The sequence below is a fragment of the Ascaphus truei genome, chromosome 16 (genome assembly GCF_040206685.1).
Source record: "Ascaphus truei isolate aAscTru1 chromosome 16, aAscTru1.hap1, whole genome shotgun sequence".
NCBI lineage: Eukaryota > Metazoa > Chordata > Amphibia > Anura > Ascaphidae > Ascaphus > Ascaphus truei.
Window position 1 is genome coordinate 46,142,723 of NC_134498.1, and position 21,255 is coordinate 46,163,977.

Below are 21,255 nucleotides of genomic sequence, written 5' to 3' on the forward strand. Positions count from 1 at the left end.
TTATCAGAGGGGTAATTGTTTGTCTACATGTAACCCCCCTCCTAAAGGGCTACTAGCAGATTAGTGTATGTTGGGCCCCACTCTGTTACCATAGGAATTCTGACATCACGAGAGAGTATTTAGGAGAGGGAGAAGGTTCTTGAGAGTATGTTCCTGGAAGATATGAGGAGAGGAGCCTCGGGAAGAGGACATGGGGATAGACCATAAAATAGTAGAACAGACCAGGTCCTCCTTTATTTATTGTAGAGAGGGACCATGCCCTTTAAGTTAGGATCCCAGAGAAGGTTTATGGAGTCCAGCAGGTCCCAGTGATGGGAAAGCGGTACGCCACAGAGGGCGCCTCAGAAAAGAGGGTGTCAGAGGATTGGCTCTAACTGCGGATCCGCAGTAATACTTGTCTCAGTCTGTATGGAAGTGGCTGTCCCCAAACAAGCCAAAAGTACCGTTGTCAATTACAAAGGACCAGCTAGGATCTCTGTAATGGGCCAAGTGTAACCCGAGTAATACAGATGATTATTCCGAAACAACAAAGTGGGCCGGGTCTGACACCAGTAGAGCACCTAAGTCAACACACCTCCATTTGCGCGTTAAGAGCGGGCACTTATGGAAACACAGTATTCGTGTATAACTACTAGAAAAATGGCACAACATTTTTGTGTGTGTGGTGTTTCCCCGAGACTGGGGACATGAATAAATGACTGACGTTGTACTATAAAAGTTCCTGGCGCCAATTATTTCCATCCTTGCTACCTCATCGCCCAGCTGCCTGAATCCTGCACCCTGAGTTAAGGTAACCCATGCTAAGCCTCCAAATCTGTACAACAATATAATCTCCCTATAAGCCGGGCAGGGAGCGTTACATACATATTGCTCATTTAGCCTATTGAACTTATTTAATACTCTATATTATCATGCAGATTACAATCATTTCAAACAGAAGGTGAGGTTTGTGAGACAGTGTAATTTAAATTGCCAAGTCTAATCACAAGAGGTTAACGGATCGGGCTCGCGGCTAAGAGGGAAATTATCAGGGGAAAACCTTTCACTAGACTTTGCTCACAGCAGTTGTAACAAGTTGCAGTAAGATAATGGTCTCGTAAGAGGAAAAAGCAATGATTTTAGAGAGATGTGCCTAAAATACATTTATTCTTCGTTCCAACTTTGTACTCTTGGGAATTTATGAACTCAGCGAGATGCCAAAATAAAATGTTCTTATCTGTACAGTATAACATTTTATTTAAACGCTTCCGAAACCTTTTTTTTTTGTTTTGTTTTCTAAGAGGTTCCACCATCTAAATGGGGTAAGCCAACTTTCAGAAATAATATCCATAAATAGACATGACTTGGTTATCGCCCGCAACCTCTGGTTTCTGCTGAAATACCCAGATCTGAGCAATGACATAAGAAAGAGCAACATTTTGTAAAAAGAAAGAATGTTTTGTTCTCACAAAGTACCAGTGTTACACACCATAGGATCCCAAGTACTTTCCTGAGTACAATAGCATTGCGCTAAGTAACTATTCCTGCATGATGTTCAGTGTACAGTATGCACAAGGCATCCATACCCCGAAGAGCCTGCACTCTTAGGCCCAGATTTACTAAAGGGTGCTAACTTGTAACACAGAATAATTCCCATACAAATGCATGGGAATCCTTAGATCCCTGTAGTGAATCTGGACCTTAAACTCGTATTCAATAAGGGGTGACGCTGCTAAAGATTATTTTAGTCTCATTGATTGGAATGCAGCTGATTTCTCCTTCAGCACCGTACAGAGTCATCACAGCAGATTCAATAGGGGCCTTCAAGTGCCTTTGCCAAAGGGCCAAGAAGAATAAATAACATCCAAGATGAGCAGAAGGTGGCACTGGGTCTCCTGATCCTTCTGTGCCCGGGTCACTGCTTTTAGTAACACAAGTGGCTGCTTCTCGTTACTCCTAGTTTACATAGTATTACATGTAATTAAAGGACATTCCATGCTAAAATCTGTTTTTGAAGTGAAACTTCTTTGCTGGTGCCTACAGGGTTTTCATGGAAAAAAACGCATTGCCTTGTAACGCAAAACCGTAACAAAAATGGCATCACGCTACTAATGGGCGCGTGCCCAGCGCACATGCGCAGCAGAGGAGCTTGCCGGCCCCACCACGCATGCGCAGTACAGCAGAGATTAAATGAATGTGATTAAACTCAGAGGACCACCACCTTCCAATTTATGGGGGAGGGGAGGGGCAGAGTGAGGGATCTTGGCCAAGGGTAGGCAACTCCAGTCCTACAATGCAACCAGCTACAGAACCTGAGCTCTGAGCTGAGAAGTTGGCAGTGTGCTGAAACCAACTAAGGCAGGGGTGGGCAACTTTGAAATCGAACACTGAGCCACTGATTGAGCCACCTGTGCTGAAGCAGGGATATCCTGAAAATCTGACCGGTTGATGGCCTTTGAGGACTGGGGTTGCCCGCCCCTGATCTAGACAGAACTACAACTTTAAAATGTTTAGTATGTCACTTACATTCGTTTTCAAACATGATGCTAAAAGACCCAGCCATCTCTACCCTTCCAAGTACATTCTTCAGACCATCACAAGTGTCTTCTCCCAAATTGTACAGTGTGTAAAATATAATTGGAAGGAACATGCCAAAACTCTGATCACATACAATATTCAGGGCTGGGCAGTTAATTCACTACTAATTCATTCACTTACAAAAGTGTATCCACCACTAACTAGCACTGTGTATATGGCATGTGTGCTACGTGATACATGTGTAGAAACTACAATTAAAAATACAAGTTTGGGGTTTACAAGATAAGTACAGCACCCCCATCTTTGTATTTAAAATGTGCCTCCCCCATCCCACTTACACTTACTGTATAATATTTAATTTTCCTGTGGCCTTTCTAAAAGAAGACCCGACCCCTATGGAGATCCCAGCGGGAAGATAGAATAAGCTGAAGCTTTAATTTCAGTCGGCTGATGCTGCTTTGAGAGGTTATGAAAAGCTCGGGTGCGACAAGCCGCAGATTCCGGGAGGGGAAACAGCAACATGTAGCCTCCTGTCCTTGATACAGATAACATCTGTAAAGCTAAGATATGTTTATCCATCACATCCGTAGATTTGGGAGACGTGCTATTATTAATTAGGCTGGTACTTGCAATTCCCACCCATTCATACGAAGGGTTAAACTCCAAGTTGATTTGAACTTTTAATAGTCATCATGAAAAGAGGTCCTTCCGTTAAAATAGTGGTCTTGTTGCACGTTTAACCATTTCAGTGCCGGAGGGGACTCTAACGCAGAGCAATGTGTTGCAAGCCTCTTCAGCAGCAAAAGGGTGACGTGGTTAAATCTGGGGCACTGCCTTATTCTTTATTCTGTACCCAATTTTATGTTTTAAAATATACAATAGAAATTGAGATGATTATTAAACTAATAACATCTGGGTCATTGGAACTTTTTTTTTTTTTTTTTTTTACAAAAATCAGACACCTGCAATAAAATCAAGTTAGGTTGTAAATGCAGCAAATAAAAATATCACTTGTGAGCAGGTTCACACGTCTCAGACAGGTCCACAATGCTGCCTTTCCCCCATTATCTCTTGGCACACAGTGCTTCCACTGCCGCTGGGGATTCTGGGTAATGACATGCAAATGAGCACAGTGTGTCACTTTCGTCAGGACGATAAGACCTGGGTGAATACCTCTGGCTACATCCTTTTGTATGGCGTCACTGTGTGTTCCGCATGAGCTCGCATGGACGTAAATACTTTAGATACAGTAAATACCCCTTTGGAAAAAAATTAAATGATGAATCTAAAGAGTCCCTTACAATAGCAGTCTGCCCTGAGCAGCATTTGTTTTGCTTCTTTTGTTTAACGTATTTTAAGATATCCATTATTGCACTTACCAATGCTGTTGTATTGTTTTATTTTTAACATCTGATACTTTGTTGAGGAGATATGAGTTGGAAATATTAAGTGTCCAACAGCACTGTAAAAAAATATATATGTATATTTTTTTGTTTTAATATATACAGCCTTTGATTACCTTTATTTGCAGCTAATTACCCAAGTTGCCAATCAATTAGTTCTCCCGCGATCGATCAACAAAGAGCCTGCTTCCCTGGGTTAACTAAATGGCTGCCTTTCGGTTGTTTCAATCAATCCTTCACATAGTGTACCTCAACAGCTACAGTGCTTTCTTGAGCCGCATCCAGGCTGAGCTTGCTCGCGAGCAAACGCGCAATCAAAACAATTAAAGTAATTGTTTGTGTCCAATTTTTTTTTAATGCAATAAGTATTATTTAATACGGCAGAACTGATTTATTTAAAAAAAAACACACATATACAATACAGTATTGCATGGATTGCATGGATTACTCACAGATACCCAGATACCCCTATCCCACCCAACCTCCCCACAAAGATTCAGTTTGTATCCCTGTTATGGTCTGTCTTTCATTTTTGTTCTATATCCCTTTTTTTGGGTGTGTATTAAAAACAACAAAACAGAGCAATCTCACATAGCCAGCCAGTTACATTTCTTAGCGGGCCCTGAACGGAGACGTGTTTGTCAGGCAACTGTTTCCTTTCTCCTTATCTGTCCTTATCAGACACTGTGCAGTCTTCAATCGTGCCTGTCTTCTTAGCTAGGATATAGTCTGTTTCATTGTTTATTCCATTGAGTCCATTCCATATCCATTTTCTATTTGGATTTTTCTAATCCTTATCAGGGAGACAATAAAGATAAGGGGGGGGGGGTCTGGCTGTGCAAGCACTTGCTGATCACACCGTGACATCACACAGGGACCTCCCACAGTGACCTCACAGTAACATCACACAGTGACATCCCACAGGGACCTCACACAGTGACCTCACAGTAACATCACACAGGGACCTCACACAGTGACATCACAAAGGGACCTCACACAGTGACATCACACAGTGACATCATACAGTGACATCCCACAGGAACCTCACAGTGACATCACATAGTGACATCCCACAGGGACCTCACACAATGACATCCCACAGTGACATACCACAGGGACCTCACACAGTGACATCCCACAGTGACATACCACAGGGACCTCACACAGTGACATCCCACAGTGACATACCACAGGGACCTCACACAGTGACATCCCACAGTGACATACCACAGGGACCTCACACAGTGACATCCCACAGTGACATACCACAGGAACCTCACACAGTGACATCCCACAGTGACATACCACAGTGACATACCACAGGGACCTCACACAGTGACATCCCACAGGGACCTCACACAGTGACATCCCAAAATGACATACCACAGGGATCTCACACAGTGACATCCCACAGGGGAACATCACACAGTGACATCCCACTGGGACCTCACTCACGCAGTGACAGCACATAAAAGGGAGCAGCAAGAAGAACCCCCCTTCCCCCCTCCCAGCCCCCCCCCCCCCCCCCCAAGTCTAACACTAAAACAAAAATGTTACATACTTATGCAGTAGGCATCAGACGATTTGGGTAACAACTAATGCATTACCTAGAGGACATGTATTAAACGTGTCACTGGAATTAGTTGTCTTTAGCCCTAGGAGGTATTGCCTCTTTAAAACAGAGGTCCCCCCCCACCATAGCTCAGTGAGGTCTAAAGGTTACCATGGCAACTTCAGATACTAGAGATTAAGAAAATCTTTTTTCACCCTAGAAAAAAATAATTTTTATATTTAAAGTGCAGGATAGGACATGTTCAAGGGGCAAGTTATAAAGGCGTCAAAATATAATGCGGCAGGCATAAGCTTATAGGGGTCCATCTCAAAATGAATTTGAAGCGAAAAAGGTGACATTGTGTGCTCATTTGCATGTCATTTCCCAGAATCCCTTGCAGCAGAGTATGCTAGGAGATAATGATCAAAAGCAGGATTGCAGACCTGTGTGAGACGTGAATGTGATCACAAGGGGTATTTTTATTAATATTAATGTAGCATTTAATGAATACTACAGATATAAGAAAGTATTTGATGATAGTGGGTTTAAAGAAGCAATACTACTCCCCCCCACCCCCTTTTTTCTTTTTCTTGTTTGTATATGTGAAGCTGTCAATCGTTTGGTGCTCCTGTCATAAATGTGTACAAATCCTGATTGTGTGACTAACATAATGGCTGCTTCAGTCAGTGCAACTCAGCAGCAGCTCGTCCTTATGTTACTAAGGTAACGTTACCTATTGTTACAATTTACAGTAGAAACTGCTGGAAAATTTGGCAACAAATTATCCCAAAAAGGGACGTTTTGCAAAGATCTAACATTGCTTGGGAGCCGGGGCTAAAACCTGCTATAGAAATCAAAGGATGCTTTAAAACTCATTAAAAATGGCAATAAGAGTTGAATAATAATAATTTTTACAAATGCAGTAAGTATTATCTAATAAAAAAGAAAGCGATACCGGCGCCTAATGTGTCCAATTAGGTATTAGTCCTGGATATCCAGATGAAAAAGTTCAAGTCCCAATGATGCAATCTTATAATCAAGGGATGACCAGATGTGATGTCCTCCGTTAGATATGGAACATGGAATGAAAAAAGCAGAATTTTGTGCAACACAGCTAACAAAAAATCACAGACATAGACTCACAAACCAGCACAGACAAGACTCACAAACGCAAAGCTGAAAATAAAAATTGTTTAATACAACTATAAAATAATAAAATGTGGGACGATGCAGCACTGATCGAGCCAATCCGGTAGAGTAAAACTGAACAGCTACTCACAAGACGGCTCTAGAACACAGGCAGTGAGCGCCGAATAGGCGAATGTAATCTGTCCTTCCTGGGCTGAGAAGTTGAATTAACCGCAACGTTCCTCCAAACACCGTGCTCCTCGAGACCGGACGTGACGTCACCGGATGCCGGATACCGGATACTCCGTCACAGTTAGGCGGGACTCTCGGCGGGATTTTCGAGCGGAGGTTCTTCTTAATTCTGCTCCAGGGAATCAGCACTCAGCTCCCTCTGCTCTCTTCGCGTACAAACGTCCAATCATTAGCGCTATTCTACATCACCCCTTTTTTTCTTCTGTAAGTATTATCTAATGCTACAGAACTGATTTATTTAAAAATAAACATAAGATTTCACATGGTTTGCTGTTTTAAGGCTGTGAAGCTGCATTCAAAGGATTTGTGTAGATTAAAAGTGCTGTGCCTATCCTGTTAGATTACCTTTACCAGGAGTGGCCAACTCCAGTCCTCAAGAGCTACCAACAGGTCAGGTTTCCAGGATATCCCTGCTTCAGCACAGGTGGCGCAATCGTTAACTGGCCATCTCCAGTCCTCAAGGGGCACCAACAGATCCGGGTTTATGGATATCCCTGCGTCAGCACAGGTGGCTCAAACAGTGTTCAGTCTTTGACTGAGCCACTGATTGTGCCACCTGTGCTGAAGCAGGGATATCCTGAAACCCTGACCTGATGGTCGCTCTTCAGGACTGGAGTAGGCTACCCCTGACCTATACTATACATGACAAATGTATCACCGGTCTTCTAGCCACAGCTGATGTAATATGGAAATAGAGTGACACAGCTGGTTGGAGCAATCAGGTACCCAAGCCAAGAAATGGCCACTAGCAGCTGCCTGTCAACCCCAAGTCGATCTTACATCTATTACTGTGGGACAGCAGTGGGTGTTGTAGTTTTCTCTAAAATCCCTTTGCTGTATTCTTCTTATTTTCTTTTTGTCCGTGGGAATATAAACAAATCTAAAATGGTTTTTTTTCCAAATACAGTGCCTTGGCTGTAGAAATGAACATATTTCTAATGGACATAGCATGATTTGCTGAATAGATTTGACTGCAGTACGTGTCCCCACTCATACACCGAACCACATCTGTGGGTGTTCCAGCTGGCTGGAACTGAGCACTGAATACCATACCGTATCCACGGAGGGGAAATTGTCACTCTCCTTATATCTTAAAGCAGCAGTCCACGTTGGTTAACTTTTTTTTGCATTTTATTTTTTGCTCCAAAAATATATATATCGTTGTTCTAGAAGCTTTGGGACTTTCGCGTTGTTTTTGCGTTGTAGAGTTGCAAAACTCACTAAATGCCCTTCCTGACTTGGAATTTCTTTATTTTTATGAAAAAAAATCAAAGTGCCTATTTAGTCAGAGTTACAAAAACCTACAGAATAACGCATTAAGTATGATTTTGAAATAATGTCAAAAAGAACATTTAATCTTTTTCCTCAGTACTGAAAGAATGTAGTTAATGACTTTTACCTCTACAATGATTATATATGTAATATATCGCTGTTGTAGAGGTAAAATCCATTAACTACATTCTTTCAGAACTGAGGAAAAGGCGATTAAAGGTTCTTTTTGACAGGAAACATTCTGTATTTAAAAAGGAAGGTACTTTGATATGACAAGTTCGGAAGATTAGGCGTCTTTAATGAGTTTTAGAAATATCAAGAAATTCTAAGTCAGAAAGTGCGTTTAGTGAGTCTTACCTCTACAATGACAGTGTGTGTGTGTGTGTGTGTGTGTGTGTGTGTGTGTGTGTGTGTGTGTGTGTGTGTGTGTGTGTGTGTGTGTGTGTGTGTGTGTGTGTGTGTGTGTGTGTGTGTGTGTGTGTGTGTGGGTGTGGGGGGGGGGGGGTGTATGGGTGGTGTGTGTGTGTGTGTGTGTGTACACACATACAATATGAAAAGTTTACCTTGGACTTTTTCACATTAAGATGTATTTGCATTTTCTTTATTGGCTGTAGCACAGACTCAGTACCCAGCTGTTCTCTCACTTACATATTCCTCCAGTAATAAAACGTTAGGGACTCTGGAGGAGCCTTGCTTAATTGAAGTCAGTGCACACATTGTATCTACCTTCCCAGACTCTAAAACAGCTTACTGTTTAGACTGGTAATGCCAGTGCCAAGTTAATTTGCAACAGAGAGCTTTATTTGGAGGAAAGGTGAAAGTCAAGGTCAGTGAAGGTGAACACTAAAGAAATGTTTGTTCAACGCGACACACATTCAATACAAAACTCTTAAATGTGCACAAATGACTTTTGTTTTATGTTGCCTGAAATTCTCATTTATATTTATTTAAATGTTGTCTGGCTGTAACCTGGCAACCTGGGATTCAATCACAATACTGTATATTCATTAGCATTATGTCCTTTTTTGACCCAATTCTTAGCGCTGTAATTAGTGCCTTTAAATTCAGTATGCTTATTGTGGCTAAAATTATTGGCACATCTGCCCTTTGAATTAATGATATTACAGTTTGACAGAAACTGCTGCTTAACCCCGTCATTGTCACACACAAAAACTGCAGTGCCTGTAATGCAGGGGTAGCCCACTATAGTCCTCAAGGGCCACCAACAGGCCAGGGTTTTCAGGGCATCCCTGCTTCATCACAGGTGGCTCAATCCTTGCTGAAGCAGGGATGTCCTGAAAACCTGGCCTGTTGGTGGCCCATGAGGACGGGAGTTGGCCACCCCTGCTCTAAAGCAATCAAATGAAATAAATTCCTCTATGAATTTATGTACCAAATGTTAAGAATATACTTTGACACCCATTGTATATGTTAACCACATAGCACTGTAGCTACTTACTTATCACTAGTTACTTGCACTGTGTGTTGGAGATCTGTTTTAAAGCTGCAGACCAAGCAATATCTTACGTGTTTTTTTGTTTTATTTTTTTTTAAATAAATCTGTTCTGTACTATGAGAAAATACTTGTAGCATTTTAAAACAAAATCTGAATGACAGTTTTAATGTATTATAATGTAACAAACATTTTTTATTTCTATAGCAACCATTTACAAAGTCACATCCCCTTCCTCTTCTGAAACAGGCTCTGGCACACCCCTTTTGAGCCCTGCCCTCTCTCTAGCAGTGCACCAATTGTATCTAGTGACTGCTTGGTCACATGATCTTCCACACAGAACTTTGCATCTTTGGTCCTCTTCTGCTGCACTAAAAGCCATTTAGTGAACCCCCCGAGCCGAATCTTCCCGGATCGATCACAGGAGAACGGATCGATCAGCAACTTAGCTAATTACTTATCATTGTGTGGATTGTATTGATGCACCTATTAAAGGGGGGAAAAAACATTTTAAGCAAAAAACAGCAGCTTGAACTGCTACTTTAACAACGTTTTGACGAAGTGTAAAGATTTAGATGTATTCACCATGTATCACAGCACCCTTGCAGTGCACCAGAAGTATGGCATTTAACTGGTTCTGGGTGCTTGTATTAACCAAGGATCACACTATTACACTGCGTCTGATTTTCACCCCACAAAATAGCACTCTCGCACTAAGTTATTCTGCGCTAATGACTGGGGTGTAATAGAGGGAGGGGGAGAGGTGTGGGTGTAAGTGGAAGGCCACTGATGGGGTGTGAGTGTCACTGAGGGGGAAGTTCACTGAGGGAGTGTCAGTCAAGAGTGTGGATGTCACTATAATTTGGGGCAGGAGTCTCAGTGACTGGGGGTTGGGAGTACAGCCTCAGTCACAGGAAGGTGGAATGATTGATCAGGCAAAAGAAGGCACTATTATTGATTGTTTCATAGTTTCCAGTCTGCAATGGAAAAGATTACTCAAGAGTACTGCCACCTGTGTGTAGCCAGGTACTCTAGTTAGTTTAATATATAAGTAGGAATGGAACTGAGCAGAAAATTGTATACGGTGAGGTCATCAGTGACATCAGAATGAGTTACAGCTGCTGCCATTTGCCTGGAGTAGTCATCACTCATTGGTCAAAATACTGTCTGCAGTAAGATAGCTAGGCAGCTGACCACAGCATTGTGAGGTGGCGTGAGCTCATCGGGACATCATAATACACACCGAGTGTTGGTGAGCTATAAAATGCTAAAGCCAGGAGGAGTTATCATTCATTCATCAGCATGGAGCAAAGGAGGAGGAGAGTTACCATGTAACAGCATTGTAAGGGAGTGAATGAGTTGACTTCCTCTACAAGGATCAGGAAACCAAACATTAGTGTCAGGTTTCCTACCTGAGCTGCATGAGGTGTGTGAAATGAACTGATTAAACAGCGTTTAAAATACAGGAAGTGAGCACCTGTCAGAGTCCCTGTTAGAGTTTCTGTTAGAGTTCTGGTTCCTGGTCCGCAAGAGAGGTGGGCCACATAGGCCTGTGACCCAGCTGGGATTCACACCCAGCAACAACGGAGCTCTAGCCCGCAAGGATCCAGGCTTCTTGTTCATCAGAGGGATTTGCCTGGGAACAGTGGGGAACCCAAAGCCCCACAATGCAGAGAAGCCTGCACATAAATAGGGCAAGAGACTTCCTGGGAGCAGCAGGACTGCAACGCTTGCATCTGAAGATTGCCTGGAGAAACCGGAGATGCTGGACCAGCACACTTAGATAAGACTTTCATATACATTGTTCCCTGATAGTGTGTTATGTGTTTTGGACTGGGAACTGGCCTATCCAGCCAGTCAGATAGTTAGGGTCTGTACTGTTTATTTAGTCTCCAGAGTGGAGTAGGCTTTCTTTTTATGCTTTGTGCTTTGCCTTAAAGGGACAGTGAGCCCAATGTTTTGTTGTTGCTTGTGGGAGAAATAAACCCCTCCACGTTTTGGCTCACCATATAATGCATGTGTGAACTCTTAACTGACCTCGTCTACAGGCCCGTCACAAGCATCAATAGTTTCGTGGTGACCAATGGAGGCACAGAGAGATGTGAGTGCAGTTTATTCTTACAAGGCCCATCGGGGAAAGCGATGGGATGCCAGTCCACATGTGCATGTTGAAATTGAGATAGTTGTTGAATTGGTTGAATATTCTCCTTAAAAGCAGCAATTTCCCCCACAAACAAAAGGGTTTATTTTTGGAGTCCAGCCCTGTTCCTCCACATGCAGTTCGGATCCCTCCCTCACACTCCCATCCCTCACACACAGTCCCTATTCAAAACCTCATGCGGTCCTGCCCCCTACACACACACACACACACACACACACTGTCACTTTCCTAACCCTCTGAGTTTTCCTTCTCTCAGGCAGGAAGCCAAGCAGCATGCAGTCCGGCCGCACTTCTCTCTGGGGGAAGGGTACCTGCGGTCCTCCCTGTCAATCCTGAAGATGCACCTGACCCCAGGCCTGGGAGAGAGCGCCCGGCCCAAAAGAGCCTGTTTGTCAGAAATCCGCCTGGATGATGTCACAGACCCCTAAAAAGAGTATATGTGGATAAAACCGGACCTCTGGTAACTCTACTCTGGTGCAGCAAGCTCGAGAGAAAGCAGCTTCTGATCCATATGGGCCGGGTGTGGGAGGAGCAGCTGCCGGAACAGGTAGAACCTATAGAGAAGGAGCTCGCTCAGGGAGAAGGGAGAAGTTATTGACAAATAAAATGGTAATTACTACAAATGTGTGAACAGCTTCCTATTAAATATCATAAATGACCTTTCAAGTACAATGCACTGTGCAATTATATCTGCAGCAGCCACTTCTGGGGTGGGATCCCAACAGCACATGTATGTATTTACTGTATGTATGTATGAAACATAGCGCTGTACAGCAGTAATACAAGTAACATATTATATAACACATGATGAGAATAAGTGCTTTTGACATAAAAGTAACAATAAGAAAAAGAGTCCCTGCCCCGAAGAGCTTACAATCTAAGTGGTAATTACAGAAGGGAGAATTTACAGAGACAGAGGGTGTTCTGGTAAGTGCATCTGCAAGCGGCCAAAGATCAGTGCACATGGGATGAGCAGAATGCAAGAGTCGGGATGGTGTACAGCGAGTAATTGGGGCTGAGATTTATTTATTTATAAAATGTTTTACCAGGAAGTAATACGTTGAGAGTTACCTCTCGTTTTCAAGTATGTCCTGGGCATAGTTAATATGACAAATAGTACATGGTTACAAATACAGTTACATAAATGAACAGGGTATACATTATATACAATACATAGCATGCACAGTTAGAGAAGATATATATAGGCTTATGTAACAGTTACAGACCAGATTAAAATGTGAGACAGCCTTAGTTTTGAAAGAACTTAAACTGGTGGTGGATGTGAGAGTCCCCGGTAGGTTGTTCCAGTTTTGGGGTGCACGGTAAGAGAAGGAGGAGTGGCCGGATACTTTGTTGATACTTTGTTGACCATGAACAGTTGGGACCATGAACAGTCTTTTGGAGTCTGATTTCAGGTGATAGGTGCTGCATGTGGTAGGGGTGAGGAGCTTGTTCAGATAGCTGGGTAGCTTACCCAGAAAGTATTTGAAGGCAAGACAGGAAAGATGAACTTTGCGCCTAGACTCGAGTGATGACCAATCTAGATCTTTGAGCATTTCGCAGTGATGTGTGTTGTAGTTGCATTGGAGAACGAAACCACAAATTAAATTGTAGAGGGTGTCAAGTTTGCCAAGGTGGGTTTGGGGTGTGAGATATAAGGAGGGGCAGAAGTGTGTAAAGCTTTAAAAAGGTGTTGCTGCTTTCCCTATGCCTATGGTAAACCACGGGTGATTTACACGTGCTGCTAATACCTGTATGCTCACAGGAGGCCTGAGCCTCCGCTTCTTGGAGCCTGGGGTGAGCTCTCTCTCTTGGTGCAGTGCCTCCACCCATGACGATCCCAGCGTAGGTGAGCTTTGCTCCTCATAGGAACCAATACAATAGCAATAATACTATCACTCCAAGGTATTATATAACTGGTATTTACTGACACACTTATAGCAACATTATAGAATATAAATGCATCACAACCATGAGTAAACCCCCCAAAGTACTGAGGGTGCCTGGGGCACCTATAACCCCCGGTGTCTGCACAGACAATCCTGCCCAAGTGTGAGGTAGTGCTATCCCCCCTATGATATGTAGTCATTGACTGAGTCACTGATTGAGCCACATGTGCTGAAGCATGGATATATATCCCTGATATCTGACCTGTTGGTGGCCCTTGGGGATTGGAATCGGCCACCAATGCTTTACTAAATAGAGGTCTCTCTCCTCTCGTCTTCAGCAAGAGCCATATTTCAGGTTCGAGACATTGTTTGAATATTTATTCTGTGGCGAAAACCAACAATTACTTATTTCTTAACTCTTTTAAAAGTTGAAGACAAACATTTGCCGACCCAAATTTGGGTAATTTCTAGTTAGAATCGGGCTGCAGAATTCCAGTGCCTAATTTGCAATAGTGTATTTTTATGTTTATCATCATTCAGGAGTCCGACCCCTTTTGGATAGAGACTTTTTTCAATCTACAATTTGGATATGAATAATGTTCCCTTTCTTGTCTCCGCACTCTCATCCTGTTTTTCTTCGTCGATGAAACCTACCATTCATCCTACCATCCAATCTTGCACGCACAAGCCATTGTGAAATTGAAACTATCTTTTAAGCAAATATCCACCGTGATTGCTTCATAAAAACCCTGAAAGAATTGTAGCTTTCTTGTAGCTGTCTGTTGACCAGGGCTATCTTCTTTTAGTCTCTAAAGATAATCAATGTTTTATAAACCGCAGCAAAGCAGACCCCATAACTAAGGGATTCGTGGTTCTCTGGATAGAGGATGTTGTTTAAATATGTAACAGTGGCAATGCCACACATAGCAAATTATTATACTAAATATAGCTCGTGATTAGGTCTGAAAACTTTACATTATTTTACATCTATAGGGAAAGATCATGCTAATAAGTAGAGAAACAAAGGATTTCATTTTTGAGACTAAAACCTCTATTTTAAGGAAAAACCTGAGCAAGCAAAGAAGAAAATGTTACTATTATGAATTTATTGCAGGTTGTCTACAAAATGAAAAGGTACGTTTGCATTAATGCTGTATTGTTCTCTTCTGAACATTTATGCCACACAATCGGGGGGTCACAGAGTCACAGAGCAACCCTCTGTAGACCTTCCTAAACCCAGAACGACTGCCCCAGGCGTTGAGGTGTTGTAGGGCCTGGCAGGCTAATCCCAGAAGTTGGGTCCCAATTCCCGGGGCCAAGGGGTAGACTTGTGTCCTGGACCCATGGATGCTGGTGGTAGGTCTGTCTAAAGCCTGTATACTATACAGGGCCACCAACAGGGGGGACAGCTGGGACATGTGTTCCGGGCCCCGTGTCTGCGTATGACGCCTTTCTGCATGATAGGGCACTACTAGTTTGATATTGGATATTAATTATAAAATGTCTAACTTATGTATAACTGCATTTACTGTTTTGGCTAAGCTGAGCTTTACATTTGGAACCAAGTCTTCATAAACAAGATGCATATAATAGATGTGTCAAGCTATCAATCAAACAACGCCATATAGCTCTTGAATATGACAGAGACGTGGAATGAAAATAGAATTACATTAGATTGTGCCAATGATTTAAGCAGCAAAAGCTGTCTCCGTTTTTATAGTGAAACTAAAGATTAAGGCAAGTGAATGGATTTAGGTGAATGGGTTCAATTGGTTAAAGACTGAATGCAAGTGAGTGGGTTTTAAAATAGCACTACAAATTGCAATGTATGTTTGTTTTCTTAGCTATAAGATTGAAGCAAGGGGTGTCTATGCATTAATTTCCCCTCACGGGACTCCATGCTTCCCGGGACGCTTACCTCCATAAGGGGTGCCGGTATCTCTGCAGGTAGCAGCTCAGAGGGACTTGTTGGGACTAACATAATGGCGGCTTTAAATGTTCTGCATCTTACCTGCTAATAGGAAGCTGTGAGGTCATCCCTTGCAGCTTCCTATTGGCCCATGGGATGAGGGACATTTAAACATAAAGGAGATACCGGCACCCGCTTCGGAGTAAGTATCTCTGGAAGCAGGGGGTCCCAGAGCTGGAATGAATGCAGTTTAGCTCTGGAGACCCCCTCGTCGATCCTCGAACAAACAAACAAATTTAAGCAAATGAACTGCAGCTTATAGGGCTGCTTTATTATCTTCCACCACTTGAAAATGTCTTATGAAATAGCACGATTTAATCAATATGGGCTTAAAGCTGCAGTTCAGTCTTTTTTTTTTTTTTACATTTATTTTTTTACTTCAATAGTTTCATGTGTGCAATCTCTAATTAGCTAAAGAACTGTATAGCTGCAGGTCAATTCGTTCTCCATGTATTGATAGGTCGAAATTTGGTGACATATTAAAAGCTGGGATTTGTTTATAATCTGCTTGTCTGGCAGTGGAAGCTCATGAATATTCATGAGCAATCCAGCACTGACATGTGCTAGAGGGAGGGCAGGGCTGACAAAGGGGTGTGCCAGGGCTGGTGACAGGACATGAAGGGGCAGTGCCTTAGCAAATGGCTGTTAAAATAGAATACAAGAAAATTGGTCTTTCAAAGTTGTTGTTTTTAAAACAGAAAATGCTAAAAGTATTTTTTCTTACTACAGAACTGATTTATTAAAAAAAAACACACATGCAGGATATTGACTGAACTGCAGCTTTAAGCAGCACTACTACTTTCCAACTTTTGTTTTCTCTTTTTATTATTATTATTATTATTTTTATATATAAAGCATGTGATAGTGTATACTTTTACATTCTTACCTAAACTGGCCATCGTTTGGAGCTTCTGTTATAAATCTATCAAAATCCTGATTGTTTGCCTAACATAAAGCCTGCTTCAGTCAGTGTAACTCAGCAGCTACAATGTATCCTGATCAAGTAACATTATCTATTGTACAGTTTGTAGCTGAAACTGCTGGGAATATTAGCAACAAATTATCCCAAACAGGAAAGTGTTGCAAAGATCTTGCACTGCTGGGGAGGTGGGATAAAACCTGTTGTAGAAATCAAAGGATGCTTTAAAACTCAGCTTGGACTGCTGCTTTAATAATCAATATAGTTTTATGATATCATTTGTAAACTACCCCAAACATGAAAACAAATAGCTTAAGAAATTATACAAGCTTGCCATATTCCTAAGAGATATAACGTATCTAACCCGTAACCAGCCTGTCATTCCACTCTTAACGTGCTTGATTGGTTGATTGATACGAGACGTTTAACTGTTTCACAAGACTGTTTGCTTCCGGCCACTTCTGTCCTCACGAAATCTGTCAGATTCATGGCGTGGAATAATGATGTTTAGACCCAGAATTATCAAGACATGAACACTGGGAACTGGAGTTTCAAAGCTGGCTGTCAGTTTGTATCCATGTCACTTGGAGAGAGGCCACCTTATCTCTCTGCTCTGGGGTTATTCTGACCTTTAAATGCTTGGCCTCTATGCGGCTGAAAAATAATGTTAAATCAGCTAACATCTCTGAACTGGAAACCAGAACAAAACCACAAATTAATTGTACTTATAACTAATAGTTACTCCTTGTTTGTTAGTATGCTAAAAATTCTAGATTTCCTATTTTGAAGATAACACAAACTGTGAATATAGACGCTGTATAAAGTATTTTACAGACACAAAAAAACTTGTTGCAATCTAAATTTGGATGCAAGGAACCACTATGAATTAAAGCGCACATGATGAGACTTTGAGAAGTATGTTATCACCAGTTTCGCCCCAGTTTTACAGCTGGGAGATGTCGATGAATGACCCCGTTCCTGTTAGCCAGCAAATGTACTGGTTATTAAAGCAGCAATCCATGCTATAAGAATAATGATACACTTCCAGCCACCTTTTACTTATAGAATAGAGAGTCCAGTTTTCCCTTTAATCCCACTTATTCTCAAATCAATGTAGAAGATCGCTTTGCAGACAATCTTTGTGCACACTGTAGAGCGAAGTTACTTTTTATGCGTGAAAGTGCACAGCAATATGTTGCTATTTATAATAGCATACACTGTAATATATAATATTATACACTGTAACACCTAGGGTTTAAAAGTTGGCGACACTTTTTTTTGTGTTTTATTATTATTATTTTTTTAATTGGGTTGAAGCAGGGGGTATCTAGAGTTAATCCACGTTAATTTCAGCTCCGGGGACCCCCTGCTTCCCGAGATACTGACCTCGGAGTTGGATGCCGATAGCATCCCAGATTGGTCTAGTCGAGGCTATTAATATGGCGCCTTTAAATGTCCCGTGTCCTGCTGGCCAATAGGAAGCAGTGACACCATTCTAGCGGCTTCCTTTTGGCCCACGCGATGCGGGACATTGAAACTGCACAGAGATACCGGCGCCACCTTCCGAGGTCAGTATCTCGGGAAGCACTGGGTCCCCGGAGCTGAAATCAACGCGGTTCAGCTGAAGAGACCCCCTGCTTCAAACAAAAAAAGGTGTCACCAGGAGTGCTTCTTTACGGGGTGTTGTTGGTCATTCCTCCTCCCTACACAGAATGCTGTACTACTGTAAATAATTATATGGCATGGGTCAAAGATCTGATATATACAAGTTGCAATGCTTATCTACTCCAAACCAGTCTCCCTGACTTTAAACTCCCATCCTCAAAGTTATAGAAATCCTTGCTCGAATAAAGCTCAGCAGCCAGACAATCACCAACAAATGAGGTCATTGGTAACAGAAGCCGTTTCTTATTTCATATTGTTCTCTGTCAGATTGTCCCCGATATCTGAGGTTAACCTCAGCGCCGCTGCGGACCCTTTAATCATGCAATTAATTCAGACACGGCACAAAAATCAGGTCTCGGAACAGAACCGCGAGATGATCTATTCAATTAGAACAGTGTGCAGAGAGAGAAATGTGCTGTTTGCGTTTCTCACAGTAATTTGTTTATCTCAGCACGCAAGCGAGTGTTCTGACAGTTTTACATAACTAATTTCCTCTGAGATGCAATGTACAAAACCACAAGTCTTAATTAAAATCTTGTGGTTGCTAAAATTCAGGCATTTTGCCTTTTTGAATTCTGATTACCATGCAATGCACTATTGCAAAAACGTATAATAATTCATAGACACTACATCGCAAACCCCACAAATAGAAGAATCCTTCTATATACTGCACACGGTATTTTGTTTCAGGTCGCATTAGAAATTAGAAAATAAGTATTTGAAACTATAGGTCTTTCATATAAACATCTATTTCAGGTCCACATTAAGTTGCAGATATTGCACAAAGAAAGAATATTAATCATCAAACTCATTTGTCAAAGTCTCTTCTGGTACCAAATTAAAAGTATGACAGACATGTTTAAGGGATAGTATTTTGGTGCTTGATGCCTTAGTGAAAAAAAAACTATCTATCTTTGTAAGTTCTATCAATTTACCAATTAGAGTGTAAGCTCTTCGGGGCAGGGATGCATTTTCCTTATGTTTACTTTCATGTCTGTAGTGCATCTTCCCATTATGTCTCCTAGTGTTATGTCCCACGTATTACTGCTGTGAAGTGCTATGCAGGGGATGTAGCAAGGGTAGAGGCTTAGCGGGCCCCCCATCCATCATACATCATACATCAGCAGGGGGCAGCAGGTCCCGCCGCCGTTGGAGGACGAACCGCAACGTAACTCAACCCTCCCTCTCTCCGATTCCTCCCCCCTCCCTCTCTCCGATTCCTCCCCCCTCCCTCTCTCCGATTCCTCCCCCCTCCCTCTCTCCGATTCCTGCTCTCTCTGCTCTCCCTCCTCTCTCTGCTCTCTCTGTTCTCCCTCCTCTCTCTGCTCTTGCGGATCTCCCTGCTCAATCTGCTCTATCCCTGCACTCCCTGCACTCCCTGCTCTCCCTGCTCTATCCCTGTGCTCCCTGCACTTTCTGCTCTCCCTACTCTAGCTCCCTGCTCCATCCCTGCTCTATCCCTGTGCTACCTGCACTCCCTGCATTCTCTGCTCTATCCCTGTGCTTCCTGCACTTTCTGCTCTCCCTACTCTATCCTTGTGCTCCCTGCTCCATCCCTGCTCTATCCCTGTGCTACCTGCACTCCCTGCATTCTCTGCTCTCCCTGCTCTATCATTGCGCTCTCTGCTTTCACTGCTCTATCCCTGCACTCCCTGCACTCCCTGCTCTCCCTGCTCTATCCCTGTGCTCCCTGCACTTTCTGCTCTCCCTGCTCTATCCCTGTGCTCCCTGCCCCATCCCTGCTCTATCCCTGTCATACCTGCACTCCCTGCCTTCTCTGTTCTATTATTGCGCTCCCTGCATTCTCTGCTCTCCCTGCTCTCCCTGCCTGTCTTTGGTTTAATGACCGGAGAGTAGCATGCAGAAATAAGATTACATCATTGCAGAGACAGGGATCAATAAATCATACTGTAGTCCTCACTAAAAAATCTTCCTTCCTTCTCATGGAACATGCGCAAGGGATTGTATTTGTCATTTGAAGGATAATTACATTTGTTTACACTTCTTGCTAATGGGAAATGCTTTCACAGAATGGATTTCTGCATCTTGTGAGCTGCATTACTCTCCCCTGTTAGATGCTCACATCATCCCAAACTATGTATTTTAAAAACAAATGCAAAAATAACCTTATTCCATATAGCGCTTTCCACCCAAAGGAGCGCAAAACATTTAAAAATGTAATACAGACAGCAGCACTGAAAAACGAGCTTCTGCTGAATGATAACCTGGAGACTTTATTTGTTTTTAAAGTGTTTTATTTATATCTTTAACTGTCTTACTTTCTCCGGCGGCGCCGGCGGAATCTCCCCCTGCATGTTCCCGTCAAAATGGCTCCGCGACGTCAAATGGCGTCACGTTGCCATGCCAACGGGACGGCACGATGCCATTAGGTGTCACATTGTCACGGCAATCTAACGCTGCATGGCGCCGTGACATCCCGTTGTCATGGCAACGTCACGCCATTTAGCATTGTGGAGCCATTTTGATGGGAGCGTGCAGGGGAGATGGCACCCGAGAAGTCAGTGAAGACTTCCGGGTCAGACCGCTGGGGCGCCCTCCTCCCCCTGGCTGTCCTCCTCCAACGACCTGCTTTGCTCCCGTCTGTGGCAACCCTGACTGTACTGTACGCACTTACCAGAACGCCCTTCTACTGTCTCTGTAGAATTTTACAGGGAGCACCCCTGCCCCTATGAGCTTACAATCTGTTTGGTGCCGAAAGCACAGGGATAAAGTGACCTCCATAATGTCACACGGCACTCACGCTTGCATCTGAAGCTGGTTCCCCTGCGTCAAAGTTCGTGTATTTATCAGAATCAGCGCCTGTAGTCACTGAGCCGCTCGCTCACCCCTATATATCGGGGATTGTTGTACACTGCGGGACATACTTGGAATGTGTAGAAACGACTTCTGTTTTGAAGGATAAGAACGTGGTTTATGAGATTCCCACAGTATCACACACACTAGCAGATAGTTTGTGTTACTTGTACTCTTTTCTCTCAATTAAGAGTAAACCCTTAATGGCATGCTGCAGCTTCCAAGACTATGTACATTAACTAAACCAAGTGTAAAAATGCA